The following is a 20,458-nucleotide window of genomic DNA, read 5'->3' as shown; positions in this document are numbered from 1 at the left end:
TCTTATGCTACACGATTCGGGCTTGTTCCCAGGTGAGATGCAGGGGTTGGTTTGGGTTTTTGGGTTTTTTTTTTGTTTTTTGTTTTTGTTTTTTTTTTTTCTTTTTGGTGCTGGGGACTGAACCCAGATCCCTGCACAGACTGAGCTGCACCCCAGCTCCAACACAGGGTGTTAGATTGCCTACAGAGAGGAGCTCTCCCCAGGCCCCAAGTGTGCAAATGACCCTGCCACAGACTGAGCAAACTGGCACCGCAGAGAGTGAGTGTGCAACTTGCCCTACACCTGGCCAAGCACCTAATTGAATTGGGGGCAAGTGAAGCTACAGCACTTCCTCCCAGAACTGTGGGTTCAGGTGCCAGGCAGCTGTCTCTCCCAACAACCAGGACAGCCGAGCAAAGCTACTGCCAGACGCGGACCTGGAGTGACGCCACCTTTTAAGTTAAAAGGCGCACGAGTCACACCTCCGCACACCTCATTAGCTAAGTGCACTGACCCGTTGGATTGGGGTGACTTAATATCTGCCTATTGACTTTAGGGAACGTCTGCCAAACACAAGATCTCAGCTTGGACGTGGCTGACGCGAAGCTATTTCTTCCTGACTCTTATTTGTCAAACAGGTTGCTGAGCTGGGCAGGCCACGTAGAGGAGTACAAGACCCCAGCGTCAACAAGACCTTGCTTGCTGTGACAGCAGGAAATGTGGCCCATTAATTTAAAAGCCAAATCCGGTTTCTGGGATGTAAGTGGGAAGGAAGGGCAGCCAGGACACACAGTCATTTTCCATCACCGCAAAGATAGCCCCTCGATTGTCAGGAGACCTTGGCCACAAGTTCGGATACTGGAGGTGGTGCTGGAATATAGGGCTTCAGGAAAACGTAAACAGCCACGGGTGGGTGGGGCAGCAGGTGCATGACACGTGGCACCTTGTGAGCATCCTGGCCGTTCCCTGGCAGTGGCTCAGAGCTATGCATGGTCCCACGGGTCCTTAGGTTGGTTCCCAGGAGGAGCAGATGAGCTGGACAGCACACAGGGTGTGTGGGTGCCTCAAATCTTCTCACTCTTTCTGTACCATGCCGTCTTCCCCCAAAATTCAAGCCAACATTTAAAAACCAGAAGTTATCTTTTCAAAAAGTCAGGTTTCTGCCCTAGAAAGCTCTAGAACCACCGAGCAGCCTTGGGCTTGAATTTCTACTGTTGCTGGGTCCCGGTGCCCTCTGCAGACCTTCTCTGTTTACTTCCAAGCCCAGGCCCCCATCTGCAGGGCAGGCGCGGCTGCTGCAGGCCCACTCCCAGCCTGACCGAGGTGGCCTGAGTCGGGCGCAGACACTCAGGGTGTCTGCCTGCCTGCAGGGAGGCTGTGGGGCTGGCACTGGCCACAGCAGAAACCAGGCTCTGTCCTGTGTGAGCTCACTCGTCTCCCACCACCCTCCACCGCACCTTGCTGAGGTCCTGAGGCAGCCACGTGGGAGAACCAAGCTCCCCCCTGCTTGGCTTCTGTCCCTCAAACATGGCTTGGCCACGCTTCCTGAACACCCCTAGCCAGGGAGCGCCCAGCTGCAAGGATCTCACGCACTGAACCCTCGCGACCTCCCGACAGTGGCGGGCACTTGCTTTGCAGAGTGACAGTCGCGCTCATTACTGTGATCCGTCCTGGACAGCGCTGCCCTGAACAGCCTGGGTGGGGGGTCTGTTCCTGTCACCCCCTGCCTCAGCATGACGGGACACGAGGCGCAAACAGCTTAGAATTAAAGGCCGTGCGGGCCTGTGGGTCTGTAATGGGTCAGAACATGCGCAGGAACACGCGGCCCCGCCACCCCCTCCCCAAGTCACCCTCCCTCCAGCAGGACGGTGAACTCCGCGTCTGAGTCTGGCTCATCTCCCCTTCCCCACCCTGGCGAGCACTGCCGGGGTCCCACGGGGTGACCTCTGCCCAGGCGCCGGGGTCAGCTTTGGTGTGCAGACATCTCCAGGGGAGCTAACTTGAGGTCTTCCTGGAGCCCAAGCTGGAGCACATCCTCTGGAAGACCTGCCTCAGGATCAGGTCCTTGATGTGCATCTTCCCCGTCCCCTTGGCCAGCCAGTAGAGCAGGAACAGGCGTTGCTCCCCGTCAGCTTGTGGTTCATGCAGCGGGCAATGGAGATGGGGGTCTCCCCCTTGGCGTCCTTCTCCTGGATGGGGGCCCCGTGCTCCAGCAGGAGTTTCATACAGTCCAGCCGGCCCATGGCCACGGCCACGTGCAGGGGAGTCCTGCCCAGGGGCGTGCTATCCAGGAAGTTGGTACCTGTAAAATGAGAAAGCCGGGTCAGCGAGGGCCACTCTCCCTTAGAGACAGTTGGCACCAGGAACACAAAAGGGGCAGGACCGGGCACTGCTGCCCTTCCAGCACCCCTCAGCACCAGCCTGTCCCCTCCTGACAGCCAATGTCTTTCCACAGTGCCATGTCATCTCCCACTTAGACCTCATCATGGCAATCCCCCTGCTGTGGGGTCAATGTCTTGATCTTTGCTGCTCTCTCACCCGTAATCCCCCAATCAGTGCAGCACCAGCCCCCCACATTCTTCCTCCATGACCCTGCCCACAGTGGAGGGTCTAATTTCACCTACCTTCTGTCTTTACCCTTAAACCCTGCTCTGCATCCTGCCCCCGGCCCTTTGTACAAACTGTTCCTGTCACAAACAAAACTCTTGCCTGTTTTCCCCCAGTCCTGGGACAACTCTTATCCTTCTTAAGTGTTCCATTCACCTTCCTGGGAAGCCCTCCTCAGCTCCCCTTCCCCACAGCACCCCTTCATGAATTCAGCAGACATCTGCCACCTTTAAAATACCCCCATGTGACTGACCATGGAATTAATTATTTGTAATCTGATAACTTCCCCAGTGAGCTCCATGAGGGTAGAAGATACTCATTTTGATCACTGCTGTTTTCACCCCAGGCACGTAGCTCGGGCCTGGAGGAGACAGGCACTGGGAAGTGACGGACGACCAGCAGCCTGACTCATGGACAGATCTCCCTTCGATTGAATGTCTCACTGTCTCCCGAAGATGGACGGGCTAATGGCAGGTGTCCAGTGTGGACTTGTTGAATCGAATCAAATTCTGGGTAACAAATATCATGACACAGAAAACAAGGCAATTCAATTAAACTCGGCTGACATTTCCGGGGCCTGTTTTCATGAGCTATGGCTGGCTGGTGAGGTGAAGTCTCCATCAGACTCTGGATGGTGGAGTCCACCCCACATGCCTCCTCCCAGCAGCGTCTGCAGAGGACAAAAAACTTTGCAAAGCCAGCTGTCATTTTTTTAACTGGTGCCCTCAAATACATCACGGTTCCATCAGAGTGAAAATGACTTTTCATGAGCTTAAAGGACTGCTGGGCTGTGAGAAGCCATATTTCATTCTTCAACAGGAAAGAGGCAGTGGAGGAAGGCAGAGGGCACAGTCGCCAACCCTTGCCCAGCTCAGAGGTTCATGTGCCCGACACGCAGCCCAGTCATCTTGCCCAGGAAACCCGGGCTGCTCTCCACCATGCTTGGTGGAGTGGGGATAATAGAGGAGCTGAGAGGAGGGGTCTGACATGGAGCCTGCCCGTCAAGCCCACGCGGCCTCGCCAGCCTCCTCTCCCCAGGGCCCTGCAGCTCTTGCCTACAGGATTCCAATCTTCTGCATCTCAATCATGAGCACGCCCCCCCACACAAAATACCCTGTGTCAGAGGAGGATAAAGAGTACTGCTGCAGAATCTCAAGCAAAACCCTTCAGTTCAGAGGAAATGCGGGCTCCCTGGGGACAGACAGAACAATGGTCACCCCTAAGTGGAGACAAGAGTGAGAAGAGTCTGGGGAGAATGTCACCAGAGGAAGTAACTGCAAGACTTGCAGAAAGAAGGCAGGGCCCGTCCGAGGACCACCCGTGGGCCAGGCCACCTGGGATGTTCCAACTGCAGGTGGGACTAGAATTGTGCAGACAGTGTGGCCATGTCCCCAGCAGTGTTCTGGTTGGTCTCCCTGCAACAGCAGCATCTTCCAGGGTCTGGCCTCGACAGCCTCTGCCTGGCATGAACTGAGACACTCCCAGACACCCATGGAGGCCTGGCACGGACCCAGCTCTGTGAGTGACAGGAATCAGACCCAGAGAATCAGCACTTGAAGGATCCAGGAAGACCAAGATGTGGTCCCCCGAGACTCTCCAAAGTACCATGCTTTCTGCCCAGATTACCTTGTTCTAGAAGGTACTACACCACGTCACAGTGACCTCTGTGGGAGGCAATGTACAAGGCCACAAATGCTCTCTGGGATGTCCACCACTTCCACTTCTCACCCTCCAAGTAGCGTGAATTTGCTGTTCGGTAGAAGGAATCTTCAGTGATTCTGAGACAGGACAGCTGGGGGAGAGAACACAGACTGTTACTCTGGGAAGTGCAGTAGGTGCAGTCAGAGGCTGAGGGTGGCTCAGGAAAGGTCTGTCTGCTTGACCCACACCAAGGTGCATGACGGGAAAGGAGAGGGCAAGAAATGGTAGGAAGCCAGGGAAGGGTGGTGGGGGACACTCTTCAACGCCCCGTGGGTGTTCCCTAGACAAAATCACCATCCATCAACTTGGGGAGGCAGGAACATCCCAGTCGATGTTTTAACGAGAGCAAATAGCTTTTTTGGTGGCCAGAGGAAGGTAGTTGTGGCCTTAACAAAGACACCAACCAGACGGCAGCCCAAGGGGGAAGTCTCCTCGAGACGGCCCGAATTCTGTCCTCCTGTCCACTTTGGTGCCCAGTGCCTCTGTGGAGTACTCTGAACCCCTCTCACAGGGGCCCTGTCATATGGTCACCTCATGGAACATGGGAGGAAGGCTGCAGGATCCACAGGAAGGACTCTGCCCCAGACATCAGGGCCAGGTAGGGAACAGCACAGGAGACAGAAGTGACAGACATAAGGACATGGGTCTGCCGCAGTTCTGACTCGAAACCCCAAACAGGAGAGAGAGAACCCTACATCGTGGCGAGAGCCAGAAAGCTGAGCCCAGACCAAACTGCTGGCAGCAGAAGAAAGGCCCAGGGATGGGGATGCTGGGACACAGAAGGGACAGCAGCAAGGACGGGTCTGGAGGAGGATTGCAATGACCGGGATGGGCCACCCTTCCTGCCAGGGCCTGCGGCCGGCCCTTGCTTGGCCACAGCCCTGCGAGGGAACTGCACCCTCTCCCCCTGAATCTGATCCACAGGAAAACATCCACCAACCCCCGTGTCAGCGATTCATCTTCTCTGATGGGTAAACATCCTGGTCTTTGTCCTTCCCTCCCACCCAGAGTCAGCTGAGTGCCCCACGGGGGAGGCCTGGCAAACAGTGGGTCCTGCTGCCATCCAGGGTGCTGTGGGTGCCCCCCGGAACTGGGTCACCTCCCGCTCACCTGGGCACGGCTGCAGCAGGCAGGCAAGGCCCAGAGCTCTGGAGCCCTCCACCAGGGTCAAGTGACTCTCAACCTCAGAAGGCAAATGGACGTATGCGCTGCCTTGATTGTGGGGGGTGAGGGATGAGTGGGTCCCTAAGCCATAAATAAGTAAAGGCCGTGGAACTGTGCTCCCCGAGAGTGAGGGGAAGCTCCTGAAACAGTGTGCCATCATGGGGACCAAGGTCCTCATCTTTCTTCCTTTCTCTGAAGCCTCCACTCAAACCCGCACAATAAAGATTGTCGCTCTGTGCAACACCCCTGGAAAGAAGCGGGAAGCACCTTACTGAGGTCCCCTTCCATGGCTGCCAAAACCAGTTCTATCCAGCCATTATAATGCCAAATGCTCAGGGAAATCACTCCTCCGGGCATGACGTCATGGAACTTGAGGGTGCCGTCATCTATCATATCTCCTGTGGGGAGCAATGTTTCCTTTTAAAAAAACTGGGCATTAAAGAAAACTTATTACATTGGCTAGGAGATTATCTGACCTTGGGAATCGCAAAGATAATTTTAGAATCTTGAACAAAGATCTCATTTGATGATTCCGCATGAGCCTGTTGTCGTTAATGCTTTTTAGAAAATTAATTTGGCTCAGCTAGGATTGAAGCTGGACCAAAAACACAATGGCAACCATTTATAAAATTCTGCAATTATAGCTTGTCCTGTTGTGAAAAAATACATGAGTCAGTAAAGATGTTTTATGAGGCAAACTCTTACAAAGAGAACTACTTAAACTTGAGACAACTATGTATTGCGGTAAAATGCACTTACACAAGTTACATACATTTAACTAAAAGACCAGCTCTGGTCAATGTTGTCATTTGCTAACCAAAGAGGTGACAGTGAACAAAAATTGTTGGATTCACATGACGACCCTGGGCAGGGTTTCTCCATGCTGGCACACCTGCCATTTTGAATTTGAGTGCTCTCTGCCCTGTGCACTTAAGGACGTGAGGCAGACTCCCTGGTCTCTACCCAAGGGGATCAGGAGCCCCTGCACCTGGTTCCCATAGTCAAAAACGTCTTCAGGTGTTGCCAATGGCCCCGGGGGACAAGATCATCTCAAGGCAGTCCCATGGCCACATAAGGAGCAAATATTGACTTTCACTGTGCTGGGTCTTGGCGTGTTTGAGCTCCTAAGCCTGTCATCACCTGGCACAGAGGCTTATCCACGTGAAGGACACAGGGTGGGTCTGTTCTAAGTTCACAGATCCAGGCTCTGGGGAAGACCATCGGCAGTGGTAACATGAATATTAATAGAGAGCATTTTTTAGATGGTTCAAGTTGTATTTGGTTGACCTTTTCAAATGCATGCGTTTTCTCGCGTTGACCATCTACAGTCTCAAGAATGACAAGTGTGCCTCGGGTCTGCCCATGCCAGGCCGACGCACATTCCCAGGGAGTGGAGCTCGCTGGTCTGCTGGGATCGGGTGGCAGGGACCCCTGTGGGCCTGTGTGTTCAGTCCTTCAAAGTGAGTGCCTTGTGCCTGCACTAAGTTCTTTGATCCTCTCGACAACCTCTTAAGACAGGTGCACATCTGTCTGCTAGGAGCACACAGAGGCTCCCCTGGCTGGAATGGGCAAAGCCATCTGCTAACAGACTGGAGCTTTGTGGGCTTTAGGGGCACCATTTGATCACTAGAAATTCCAAAGAGTGGATGGAAGTGGAGGATAGTGACTAACCAATCTGTTCATCGGGGTCCTGTCTGTGGCTGGAACACAGAGGATCTTTAGCAATCAGTCTAAGACAACTCGACATCCAGACAGCTCTGAGACACTGAGGAAAGCTGTGCTCCCTGGCAAAGGCGGGCAGGTGACACATGCAGAGCACGCCCCTTGACAGGCAGACGGCCGGGCCTTAGGCACTATCGCCAGCTAAGTCAATCAGCAGAGTTGCCCAAGGATAGGAAGGGCGCCCCTCGCCTCACTCGCTGACTCCCTGACCACTTGCTTGGATGGGATGCTCACACACGATCTCATTCGCTCTTCCCTCTTCCTCCTTCGCAGTGGGCAAGAGTAGCATCCCCAGATTATAGACAGTAGCCCAAATTTCTCATAACACTGAAGTAGTACCATCTTCTCTCTCGTTTGCCATCTACAGGAAGGACCACGCAACAGAGAGAGGTCATGCTCCGTAGCAGTTGCTAAGTGGCTGCTGAGTAACAGCTCTGTGACATCAGTGTTAACTCACCCCATCTCTCTCTTTCCCTCTTAACTCTCTTGAATTTATTGCTCAGCAGGGCTCATCCGTGAAAATAAATGAACAGAAGGGGTCCAGACATTTGTAGTTGGAGATACATAATTTTCAAATTACTTGTGGGGGACCCTTAATCAGTCCTTCAATGATTCACCGTCGTTCTTAACATGTGAGGTACACTCTAGGCTCGAGACACTCTTCCTGCTAAATAAGGCCTTGAAAATGCCCAAGAACATCTTTTGAATGTTCCTGCAGAAAAATAAATATGCCATGGAAAAATGTTGAACCTACTTTAAAGAGTGCAAAAGCGTCCGTTTGGAGTTTCCTGAGTCATTCCTGTCCATGGGGGAACAGCACGGAGAATTCCAGAGCTAATGGGGCTCTGCTTTACGGATTAGGAAACTGAGCCCAGAAGGGCAGTCCAGGAGCTGGCTGGTGGAGACAGGCTGCTCTCAGGTCTCGTCTCCATCGCCTCCCGGCCCTGCAGTACAGCTGCAGTCTCTCTGCAATATTGGCTCCTCACATCTCTGTGCAGCAGCCCAGAGATTTTTTTTTAATATCTTCATTTTCTTGAAGTGTTTTGCGTTGATTTCAACCAGGTGGGGAGATGATGGATCTCAGGGGCTTTGATCCTGTTCTCATATTCTAAATACTGTAGGGAATCGGGATAGGGAAACCACTTCCTCAGGTTGAGGGAAGGAGATGAGTGGAGGGAGACCTGAGCCGTGGGGTCTTTGGCCTCCCCCAGGTACCTACCTTCCACATGGGATCTGTATGGACAAAGGGTCTTTGGGGGTCCTGCTTTAAGCATGGTGAGCTTCGGATACTGAATTCTGATTCCGGTTGGGCTAGCTTTGAGCTCCTAGGCAAGAACACAGCTCAGAATTCAGGATTCTGATACAGACTGGGTTAGAGCCAGTACTGGGGTTCAAATGTGGACATGGTTTGCTTTGAGTTTTGGGGTCCTGATAAGGATAGAATTTGCTCTGGATTTGGGATTCTGATGCAAACAAGTTTTGCTGTTTGTTTAGGAGTCCTGGTTTGGGAAGGGTCTTTTGTATGGTATTTGGAGTCCTTGTATGTCCAGGACTTGTTTTGGGATTCGGGGTTCTCATGAAGCCCGTATAGTGTGGAAACTGTAGGTTAGGAAATCAGGCAGGTGTACACTGAGATTTGGGGTCTTGGTGATAGGATCTGCTCCAAGATTTAGGGTTCTGACTGAATTTGTCAGGGTTTGGTCTATAATTGGGGATCCTGGTATGGGTGGGTTTAGCTAAAAGAATCTGAGTTTCAAATATAAGCATAGTTTGCTTTTGAGTTTTGGGGTCCTCATACAGGCAAAGCTTGTTTTGAACCTTGACTTCCTGACATGGACATGGTTGACTTCAACCTTGGAGAGTTGGGGTAGCTGTGATTTCATGGAGGTTTGTGGGTTCAGTACGGGGATATTTCACTTGAGTTTTGGGGTCCTGTTGTAGGCAGGATTTGTCTCATTCTTGGAAATCTTCTGAGGACACTTTGCCTGGATTGGGGTTCCGATGCGGTCATGGTAACCTCAGGGACTAGCTTTAAGATGTGGGCACAGCTGGCTTTGGGTTTGGGGGTCTGGATGAGGACAGGGTTTGTCTGGGGCTTTGACAAAAGTTGTTGATGGTCTGGGGTGTGGAGATAGAGATGGCTTGCTGGAGACGGGATTTAGAATCCAGAGTTTTGGGTAGAGTCTGCTCTGGGATTTAGGATTTCTTGGACACCAGGGCAGCTCCAGGATCTGAGGGGCAAATGTGACAGTGCTTGCAGAGAGATCATGGGATCCTGAGGGAGCAGAGTTCTTCTCCAAGTTTGGCACCCTGGTGTGGACACGGCTGTTGGAGGACTCAGGTTCTGAAGGTCACATGACTCTCTTGGGGAATTGGGGCTCAAGATCTGGCCAAGTTTGACCTTGGTTTTGGGGTCCTGAGGTGGGTAGGGTTTGTACTGAGCTCCAACATCCTTGTGTAGACATGGTTGCCAGAGGACTCCAGGTTCTGAGGTAGTACTCCAGTGTGGGGATCTGGGATTCGGTTCTTGGTTGGGGTACTGAGGTGGTCCAGGTTGGTTTGAATTTTGGCATCTTTGTGTGGACCCAGTTGCTGGAGGAGTCAGGGTTCTGAGGTAATGGTCATTACCTGAAGACTTGGGGTTCAAATTTGGCCATTTGTTCTGGGTCTTGGGGTCCTGGGATGGGTAACGCTTCACTTAGTCCTTGTGTGGACACCATTGATGGAAGTTTTGGGGTTCTGAGGTAGCAATGGTTAGCTTGGAGGTTTGGGGTTGAGTCTTGGGCATGTATGCTCTGTTTTGGGGTCCTAGTGTGGGCAGGGCTTTTTTGAGTTTTGACATCCTTGCATGGACATGGCTGATGGGAGTTTGGGGGTTCTAACATAAGGATGGTTAGCCTGGAACTGGGGCTCAGTCTTGGGCAGGTCTGCTCTGAGCTGGGGTCCCAACGTGGGCATTCAAGCTGTGGCATGCTTGCATGGACACAGTTGCTCGAGGACTCCAGTTGTGAGGTAGTCATCATTAGCCTGGGGGATTGGGGTTTCAAATTTGGCAAGGTTTTTTCTGAGCTTAGGGGTCTTGTGGGGGAAGGGTTGGAATTTTAGCTTCCTTGGACAGACCCAGCTGGTGAAGGATCTGGGGTTTGAGGCTATATTGTTTAGCTTGGAGATTTGGGGTTCAGTCATGGGCAGTTCTGTTCCGGACTGGGGTCCTGAGATCAACAGGGTTTGTCTCAGGCTTTGTGAGCTTGTGAGAACATGGCTGGCTAGGGGACTTGGGGTTCCAATGTTCACAAGTATGACATGAGGACTTGGGTTTGATTGGAGTTTGGGGTTCTGACAGGCAGATTGTCCTGGGTTTGGGGGTACTTCTGAGGATAGGGGGTTTTTTGTTTGTTCGGTTTATGGTCTTGTGTGGACACAGCTGGCTTTGGGGCATAGTTCCCTTATGAAGACATGGGGAACTTGAGGGTCTGGGCTTCTGGGGTACCTTGCTGTGGTGTGGAGATCTGGGGTCCTCCTATGAGCTGGACTTACTAGAGGTTGGCAGATGTAGTCTGACCCAGGCAGGATTTCTGTGGACTAGGGGGCCTGCTGTGAGGTCTGCCTTGAGTTTGGGTCTGTTGTGAATCCAGTGTTTGGGGCTGAAAAGTCCCTATGTGGCTAAGACCCCCAGTGGCTCTTCCATCTGGGGTTTAAAGGTGGCCAGTGTGTGTTAACACCCGGGGTACCCTCGCAGGCAGGCCTCCCTTTATAACTCAGGCAGGAGGAGTACCAGGTACCCCTCACCAGAGCTCAAGGGATGTGGGGAGGGCAGGGGCCACCTTGGTCCAAGTAGTGGAGCCCCTGGAGGTTGAAGGAGATGCCGACAATCAGGTCCAGGTCCTCTCTAAGCTCCCGCACGGTTGTGTCACCACGGCAGTTTGACACTCGGAACACCTCCCCAGTGTCCTCTAGCCACACCAACAAGAAGAAGACCTCAGGGTCCGAGTCCACCGGCTCACCCGCCTGCTGCTTGCTCTGGCTGCGGGCGCGGGCCCTGGGCGGCAAAGAGGCCTGGCTCGGGGCGCCCCCCAGCGGCCGCTCCGGTAGCGCACCGCCCGCCCCTGCCGCCCGCCGCTTGGCCCGGCCGCGCGTCCTCCCTGCTGGAGCTCAGTGGCCACGCGTCATTGCCGCCCGCCCCCGCGCGCCCCGGGCCCACGCCCCCGCCCGACTATGACGACGGGCGGCAGCGGCCAGGCACCGGGAAGGACAATGCCTGGCCTCCAAGGGCCTGAGCTACCTGACCAGGGGCTGGCCTCCGCTCGCCCCCGCCCCTGTCACCCTGGATAACAGTGTGTGTGTGTGTGGGGGGGGTGTTGCTCCTGCTGGGAAACTGTTCCCTCTCCGGGTCTGTTTAAAATACAACCTTGGCGTAATTCAGGGCAAGCCACATGGAGGAATTACGCGTGAGAAAGTCTCCACGTTGTTCAGGGGGCAGCCAGGTGCAGACCTTGGCCAGGGACCGGTCAGCATGGCAGAAACGACGTGGGCTCCCCTGAGGCCTCCAAGGAAATTCGCAAAACGACACTAAACCTCACCAACTTTGAAAATGTCCTTGAGCGCATGGAGGGAGAAAGGTGTTTCCATCAATTCACCCAGCTTTCAAGTAAACAGGAAGTTTATCTGTGGGCTCAAGTCACACTCAGCAAGGAGCCCAGGAGCAATTAACACCTACAAACAGGGGCTGGAGGGGGGCAGGGCAGAGGCAGGCAGAGGAGAGAGGAGAGCCAATAACCACCTTGGAAAATTCTGTTGTTACAAAAAAGAATCAAACCTAAGCTTTGAGATACTTTCTGAAAAGAAACTGCAGCCAGGAGAAATCTTTGCTTTGGAAAGGCATTCACATAGACAATTTTAACATACAAATTGAATTGTAAATAAAGGTTAACTATTTACAGAGTCCCTAAGGGCTTCACAGGCACCTTGTGGTTCAGCATGCAAATTCTACACCTCACAACACGTGTAGAAGCTCATTTTTTGCCTTAATGGTAAATTAATCTCTGTATATAATACAAGATTGCACTTGAATAACTGTATTTGATACTAGATTAACAGATTTTAACAACATGACAGTCTCACTTTCTGAGCAATAAAAAAAAATTAAAGATTGCTTGTTACCAAAGAAAAACAGTATCTCCAAGACTTTTTTTTTTTTTTAATGTGGCTTCTGATTGTGATTAACTCATTCTGTCAAATTGCCTAAATGTCACCCTGGATTACAAACTAAAATCTCATACGTCTTATTTTCTTTGGCATGGTAGGTATGGATTCCTTCTGTTTTTCTCAGAGAACCAGTTCAATAGAATTTGGGGATTGGGAAGGGGGTATCCTTTATATCAGGAAATTCAATGTGTAGCTTCAGAAATTTTATTTAAAAAAAAGAAGAAAAAGACATACAAAAAAAAAAAAAAGATCAGAGAGGAAAAGAGGGCCCTTGGCAGCTGGTTCCTAAATCCCCAGTGGGCTACTCTTCCTTCTTCTCTGGGCCCATTGTTGAGAAGATAAACAGAAAAACAAGAACAATGACATATGCATGCAGAGTTTAATCAAATGTTTACAGAACCTTGAATTATTAACTAATGAAAAAACTGTTTAAATTCTAAAGCATTTGAGTCTAAATTTTAAAAGCATGAAATCTAAGTTTGGTGTACTTACATCAATTTGAAGAGTACATGATTTAACCCCCCAGAATCGCTGGTATTTGTGGGCAAGTTCTGATCAGAACTATGGTTTCCTATCTTTTAGTATTCTAAAGCATGAAAGTTGATATCCATGCATCTCAGTTATCTACTTCCCTCTCAAGTTCTTAAACGTCGACAATATATCTGTACAAAAATGAAAAATCCTTCAGCTTTACACCAATAACATCTTTGTGAGGAGAGTTCCCGGGAGAAGCAGAGGGTGAGTGCTTAAGAAGTCCCACCCACAGTAGTAGAAAGCCTGCCATAAATCATTCTTAGTAGCTTTGTCACATTTTTCAAAAGTAAACAAACTGGGCTATGTTTGCAGCAACTCAGATTGCAGCATAAATTTCAATGATATATTTGTTCAGTTCACTGATAGGAAGCTAATATTACATTCATATATTTTCTTCCTGTCAAGAGCTATTTACAAGCTGGGCATGGCAGTGCACAAAGCCTGTAATCCCGGCTGCTTGGGAGGCTGAGGCAGATGGGTCCCAAGTTCAAGGCCAGCTTGAGCAACTTAGTGAGCTCTCATCTAAAAATAAAAAAATGATATTTACATATGTACAGTATCTCAGTTAAAAATAAATATAACACCATAAACTATATTTTATATAAAAGCAAAAGGGAAACAAATATGCAAGTCTAGTAAAGATTTCAGAGCTTCTAATAAGCGATTGGGAGGGGAGACTTGAATACAGTCTGTCTTGAACAAAACAAGTTGCTGGCCGGCCTGCACCCTGTCCACAAGGTGTCCTGGGTCAGGCCTGTGGGGCTGGGGAATGTGGCACAGGCCTAGCCATCTGCACTTAAGTCCCCACCGAGATTCAGTCTGGGAGCCTTAGACAGGAAAGGGGTCTGTCATTTGGGTGCACTATGCGGAAGTTTCAGAAATCTTTTCTTCTTCACCAGATAAAATAAAATCAGTTCCCCTTCAGGTCACAAGCCAAAGGTGCCAGGCATGAAACAACCTTCCCAGAGGAGTCCATCCTGTTTTCCTGGTGCAGTAGGGTCCAGAAGACTCTGTCGCTTGGTTCTAGGGTGGCAAAAAGGAAACATCTTGGTCCTGGTCAGATTGCAAAGCCAAGATGGTCTCTCCAGCAACTTCAAGATGAGGGTTACTTGCATTTCTAAAATACCCTGAGGAGAGAAATCACAAGTTCGTATCACATGTGCCATGAACTGTGTCTTAACACATCCTCTAGTTGCTGCTGCTGTTGTTAAACCACATCAGGATAACAAGTCATTTTAATAGAATAGTCATATGGACGTCCTTTCAAATGACAAAATGCCTTCATTAGTAAGTATCTAACTTTTAAAGATGGACTCCCAATAGTTTTGCATATTTAAAAAATTATAGTAAGTAAAAAAAATTAATATTACTTGTTTTCCCTGAAATATAAAAGAACTGGCACCAAGTGGAAGACAGGAGGAGGGCAGTTGCTCATGGGTGGGGCAGAGGTACAGGTACAGGGAAGGATATAACCTCTCCCTATATTGGGGTGTAGAAATAAACCATTCAAAGAACACACAGATTTTATTAACTTAGTCTTGCTCAGACCCTCTAAAATATAATACAACCCCACATCCAATTCCCCCACTAACAATTAATCCTAAACCCACATAAATAGGAGAAGGCTTTGAAGAAAATCCTACAAAACCTAAAACAAAGAGTATACTCAATAAATACGTTACATACGTCATTATTTTTACATGGAGTCTAACCATGACTAATGACATAAAAAATCATCGTTGTTATTCAACTATAAAAACACTAATGACAAACACTCGCAAAACTCACCCTTTAATCAAAATCATCAATCATTCTTTTATTGATTTACCTGCACCTTCCAATATTTCCGCATGATGAAACTTTGGATCCTTATTAGGCCTCTACCTAGCTATCCAAATCCTCACGGGGCTATTTCTAGCAATGCATTACACATCTGATACTATAACAGCCTTTTCATCAGTCACTCATTTCTGTCGAGATGTAAATTCCGGCTGACTTATCCGCTATATACATGCTAACGGTGCATCTATGTTCTTCATCTGCCTCTTTCTTCATGTAGGCCGAGGATTATACTACGGCTCATATACTTACTTTGAATCATGAAACATTGGAGTCATTCTTCTATTCGCAGTAATAGCCACAGCTTTTATGGGCTATGTCCTCCCCTGAGGCCAAATATCATTCTGAGGAGCAACCGTAATCACTAATCTTTTATCTGCCATCCCATACATCGGTACAACCTTAGTAGAATGAATTTGAGGTGGTTTCTCAGTAGACAAAGCTACTCTAACACAATTTTTCGCATTCCACTTTGTTCTTCCATTCATCATTGCAGCTCTAGTCATAGTCCACCTTCTTTTCCTCCATGAAACCGGATCAAACAACCCCTCAGGCCTTATTTCTGATTCAGACAAAATTCCTTTTCACCCATATTACACTATTAAAGATGTCCTCGGAGTCCTTCTTCTCATTCTAGCTCTGATAACTCTAGTTCTATTTTCACCTGACCTTCTAGGAGACCCTGACAATTACACACCCGCAAACCCCCTAAGCACTCCACCTCATATTAAACCAGAATGATATTTCTTGTTTGCCTATGCTATCCTACGATCTATCCCCAACAAACTAGGAGGTGTCTTAGCTCTAGTTTTTTCAATCCTTATTCTAACACTTTTTCCACTACTCCATCTATCTAAACAAAGCAGTATAATATTTCGACCATTAAGTCAATGCATATTCTGAATTCTAGTAGCAGACCTATTTACGATAACCTGAATCAGAGGCCAACCTGTTGAATATCCGTTTATCATTATTGGTCAATTAGCATCAATCCTCTACTTCACCATCATTCTCTTAATCTTACCAACCGTTAGCCTAATTGAAAACAAACTTCTTAAATGAAGAGCCCTAATAGTATAAACATTACTTTGGTCTTGTAAACCAAAAATGAAGCTATAGACTTCTTAGAGCAGCCCATCAGGGAAGAAAATACACTTTTCACCTTCAACTCCCAAAGCTGATATTTCTTACTTAAACTATTCCCTGCACTCGACCAGTTACTTAAATCTTGACTTTTATGTCACTATTAACTTTCATCCAACAATTCACTTCCATGTATATCGTGCATTACTTGCTCTTCCCCATTAGACTACTATTAATCCATGTACATAGGACATTATATGTTTAACCAACATTAATAACACTCTCCCCATGCATATAAGCACGTTCATAATACTAACATAGTACATAATACAGTATATTATCCCTTCACATTAAATGCTCGTCAATACGACAGTGATCTACCATATAGCCATCGTTCAAAGTGCATAGCACATTAAAATCACTGGCGATACATACCACATTTAGTCATAAACCCTTCTCGCTCCAAATGACTATCCCCTACCAACTTTGGTCTCATAATCTACCAACCTCCGTGAAACCATCTACTCGCCCACTCAGTGTCCCTCTTCTTGCTCTGATCCCATTTTAACTTGGGGGGTAGCTAATAGTGATCTTTATCTGGCATCTGGTTCCTACCTCAGGGCCATGAACTGCATAATCGCCCACTTGTTCCCCTTAAATAAGACATCACGATGGATTAATTCCATTCTAGCCTGTGACCCAACATAACTGCACTGTCATGCCTTTAGTGGTTTTATTTTTTGGGGGATGCGACTCATCTAGAAATAGATGAATATATGCATAGACCTCCACACATTGGATTACAGAATAAGGTCTTTGAATAGTAATTTCAGTTAAAAAAAAAAAAAAACTAGAACCCAATATTTAAATATCCACCTTACCACCCATGTCCTGATATAACCTAATTCTTCCATTGAAGGTGCCCCTCAATTACTTCCCCCCCCCACATACAGAAGGGGAATGTCAAAAAACTTACCAGCTGTGATCCCAGATGAGGACTTGTCTGGATTGGTCTTCTCTAAACTTCTCTCTTTTACCCATAAATGCCTTCTGATAAATAGTCATAGGTCCTGATGTGAAGGCTGAGCCAATGTGCAAATGTGGTTTGGACATATTTGTGCCTAGAACCCTGAAAGGTTTGAATATGTCATGAAAACATCTCTTTATCTTGTGCATCTCCCTTTATATGAGATGAATAATGCACCCTCTATGGAATGTGTGTGCCTGGTTACCAGAGTTCTAAGTTCTATTTGGATCTAATGCTAAAAAATTGAGGTTGATTTGAACCTGGGCCACTTCCTATAATAAGACTATCACAAAGCATTCTTTGGAGTGCTGACATTTCATCTTTTATATATTTAAACATATGCAAATGAATATGGTCTTTCAGTTTGTTAAAAAGTTGTCAATACATCTTGTAAAAGTACTGGAAGGCCAGTAGAATTGACTGCTACATGGGCTACCTGGGGCAGGTAGCTAAAACAAAAACAGTAGAAACAGAAAAGAAATATTCAGTGCCAAATAAACACATTGCCTTTTGCCCACATTGGTGAGTGCTTCCAGCAGGCTTGACAGGTGCCCTGTAGTAGACTTGGATGTGGATGTCAGAATTAGAGCCTGGTTTTTCTCTAAGTGGTTTATTCTGGAGGCAGAATAAGAAGATTAGCACAGAAGAGACATCAGAGAGCACAGACATATAAAATCCAGCTGTCCCTGGGCTCCCTTGGTCACTGGTGAGACATTTTTTGAAAGAAATACCTATGGTGGCCACATGATGGCAGATTTCCACAGAACAAGGCAAACCTGGGCAATCTTTCTGCCTCCTGCCACTCACCTTGATTCTGGGACCTGGGTGCTCACCTGCCTTCCTACAACAGTCAAAAAAGCCTTGCCAAGGGGTGCATCCTTAATTGCAGCTGGACACTCTGCACTTTACAAAGAAAAAAAAACAGCATTACTTACTTCTCACCTCTGCCTGCTTGTTTTGATAAGATTCAAAAGAGAGATCTGTATCTTGCTCCCTAAACATCAGGGGTGCAAAAAGTCATATAATACAGATGAGACTTAGTGTTAAAAGAGGGTCAAGGATCTCTTTCTTCAAGGAAAAAACATTTGGCTTTCATTTGTAAATCCAGGAAAACTAATTTCAGATTTTTATAATTCTATATATATCTCCATGTATGTGCCATTAAATAAATATATAATCAAGCACCTTGCTCCTCTCTGCCCTAGTTAAACATGGGGGACCTTGAGATTATCTTCTCATTTGGATCCCTTCACCTGTATATCAATGCAGCAGAGGTGCAGTCCCTTCGTCTTCTCTTTGCAGCATCCTGAACTTCTACCTTTCTTTCAGGCCTGAATAACTTTGGCAGACTCCACATAGGGAGAGATTCAGAAAATTCTGAAATGAACCTAAAGACATTTAATCATCAGACTTTTATTCTATCAATTTTGTTTCATGTTCCTATTTCCTAGTTTTAACTTTATTTTAGTTGTTATTCATAAGTTTACATGGCATAGAATCCATTTTGATAAAATTATACAAGCATAGAAACTCTTATTTATAATTCATAATTTTTCGAGCTGGGAATATAGTACATTGGTAAAGTGCTTGCCTCACATGTAAAGATCTGGTTCAATCCTCAGCACCATAAAAATAAATAATTATATCTTGTCCAGTTAAAACAATAATTCATAATTATTCTAATTATTCATTTTAATGTCTTTCCTATTCCTATCTATTCTATCTTTCTTGAAGGCTTCTTTGGATTATCTACTGAACTTCTCCCCTTTTCCTCTCTCATTTATTGTGGTTTAGCCTCCAATTATCAGCAAAAACATTCCACCTATGTTTTTTTTTTTTTCTCGTTTTGCTCACAATGAGTCTTCATATCCATTTAATTACTGGGATTTGTAATAGAGTCATTCTTCTTTATGGGTGAGTAATATTTTATTGTTTATATATACAACAATTTTTCTATTCATTTATTAGTTGATGAGCATCTAGCTTTGTCCCATAGCTCAACTCTTGTGAATTGTTTTGCTATAAATATTGATGTGACTTTGTAACACTGTATTATGCTGATACCAAGTCATATATATATATATATATATATTTTTTTTTTTTTTTAAGAATGTGATATATGGTTCAAAGTCGGAGGGTTAAATACTAGATATTTGTTTTTTTGTAACTATTTATTAGTTCGAAAGAATACCTTTATTTTATTGATTTATATGTGGTGCTGAGAATCAAACTCAGGTCCTTACACATGCTAGGAAAATAATCTACGACTGAGTGTCCCTTCCTTACCTTGAAAATATAGTTTTATTGGAATGTCATCAGGTATTCAATTATTATATATTGCAGATTTTATGCTATGACCACAGAGAAATTCTGGTTCACAAAGCCTAAAGTTTTCATGATGTGGTCTTCTGAAGAAATATTTTGCAAATTCCATTGATATGATTTAATGTCACCAAATATATTGACAGGTTGGTGGGACAGGTATCCCTATGTGCAATCCACCTACAGAATTAAGGTTAATTTGAGAGTCAAATATTTGAGCATTTATCCACTGGTAATGAAAATTAAAATCTAATGATGAATACAATTTCCGTAAGCAGGTAGAGTGCCAGTGTGGCAGGCAGCTTCTTTCCTCAACTTATCAAGTTGTTAGAAGTATTAGAAGTGAACTTAAGATGTGTTAAGAAACTAAGTGTTTTAAATATGCTTTATATTTCAAATAATACATACTCTATAAATTTCACATTTTTAAAAATGATAACATACTACATTATTTTACAGATAAAATCCAGAATTCTGAAAGAGTATTTAGACTATTTCTAATTCATAAGAAAATTCTATAATAAAGATTCTTTACATATGTACGTATAATTTTTCAGTATACATCTTTAAATAGGAATATATATATATATATATATATATATATATACAAAATCAGAATATATACAAAAGACCCTTCTTTATTTTTTTTTTATATGAAATGTACACATTTTGGCCTGGGATTGTGGCTCAGTGGCAGAGCGCTTAACTAGTATGTGTTAGGCACTAGGTTTGATTCTCAGCACTGTGCATTAAAAAATAAAATAAAGGGACATTGACAACTGAAAAACTATTAAAAAGAAAAAATACACATTTTTATATTATATATATGATAAATGTCCTTAACATGAAAACCCCAAAAGTAATAATGACAACCATCACAAATACTTGTCAGCTATTTTTCCTCTAAGAGAAAACAGAGCTACTAGAAAAAAAAATGATAATTCCAGCTCTATAACAAGAAAATAAATGATGTGCTTGAAACATCTTGTTGTGCAAGAAAGTCAAAAGCACTCCAGGATGAATAGGAACACATAAAAAATCGGTGCAATCAGCTTGAAATGGCAGTTACTGTCCATATCTGGGGCATGTGAGTACCAAAATGATAAGCTTTTTCTTCTTGCTCACTTTTGTTTGGTTTTGCTATATTTGTTAATGTAGAATCAATGAAAAAAATTGTCATTTGGCTACCATAATAGTAATAATTTGACACAAGGAGGAATCATCAAGGAAATATATTAATTCTAGTGGGTGAAATCTTAAGGACCAAGCAGATAT

The 20,458-nt window shown here is 46.2% G+C and overlaps 1 pseudogene; it reads right to left on the bottom strand.

Moving 5' to 3' along the window:
• Positions 1-1,974: 1,974 nt before the first annotated feature.
• LOC144253087 (ankyrin repeat domain-containing protein 60-like) overlaps positions 1,975-20,458 on the bottom strand; it is a 35,825-nt pseudogene continuing 17,341 nt past the window's right edge.

The sequence above is a fragment of the Urocitellus parryii genome, unplaced genomic scaffold, assembly GCF_045843805.1.
Source record: "Urocitellus parryii isolate mUroPar1 unplaced genomic scaffold, mUroPar1.hap1 Scaffold_91, whole genome shotgun sequence".
Lineage (NCBI taxonomy): Eukaryota > Metazoa > Chordata > Mammalia > Rodentia > Sciuridae > Urocitellus > Urocitellus parryii.
This window is presented reverse-complemented; position numbering and strand designations above follow the sequence as displayed.